General features: G+C 39.8%; 1 protein-coding gene across 1 annotated transcript in view; it reads right to left on the reverse strand.

Annotated features, from left to right (window-relative positions):
• T265_09979 (hypothetical protein) overlaps positions 1–334 on the reverse strand; it is a gene marked incomplete at both ends in the record, with an annotated part of 62,906 nt that overhangs the window by 49,419 nt on the left and 13,153 nt on the right. The window lies entirely within an intron of this gene.

Raw genomic sequence — 334 nt, forward strand, 5'->3', positions numbered from 1 at the left:
AGAGCTCTCAAACTGTAAAGACGAAGTACTTCGTTATGTCTATTTGTGTAGTAAAGTCGTTAGACCATTTTGAAGAACAGACACCACCCCAATATCTGTGGCCCATATTTACACCTGGGACCACCGCATCCGTAAATAATGTAGAGCTCAACCTTCAGGACTGTTATGTGTTTCTTGTTCGGTAAATCACATAACATCTAAATTTGATCGAAGTGGAAACATAGACCGCCTATTCATCATCGCAAGTGATATTGTATTCAACTGACATAACCACAGGACAGTACATTTCCACCGATATGCCGATGTGCAAACCATAGCAACAAAAAACATTCTT

This window comes from Opisthorchis viverrini (genome assembly GCF_000715545.1).
Source record: "Opisthorchis viverrini unplaced genomic scaffold opera_v5_329, whole genome shotgun sequence".
Lineage (NCBI taxonomy): Eukaryota > Metazoa > Platyhelminthes > Trematoda > Opisthorchiida > Opisthorchiidae > Opisthorchis > Opisthorchis viverrini.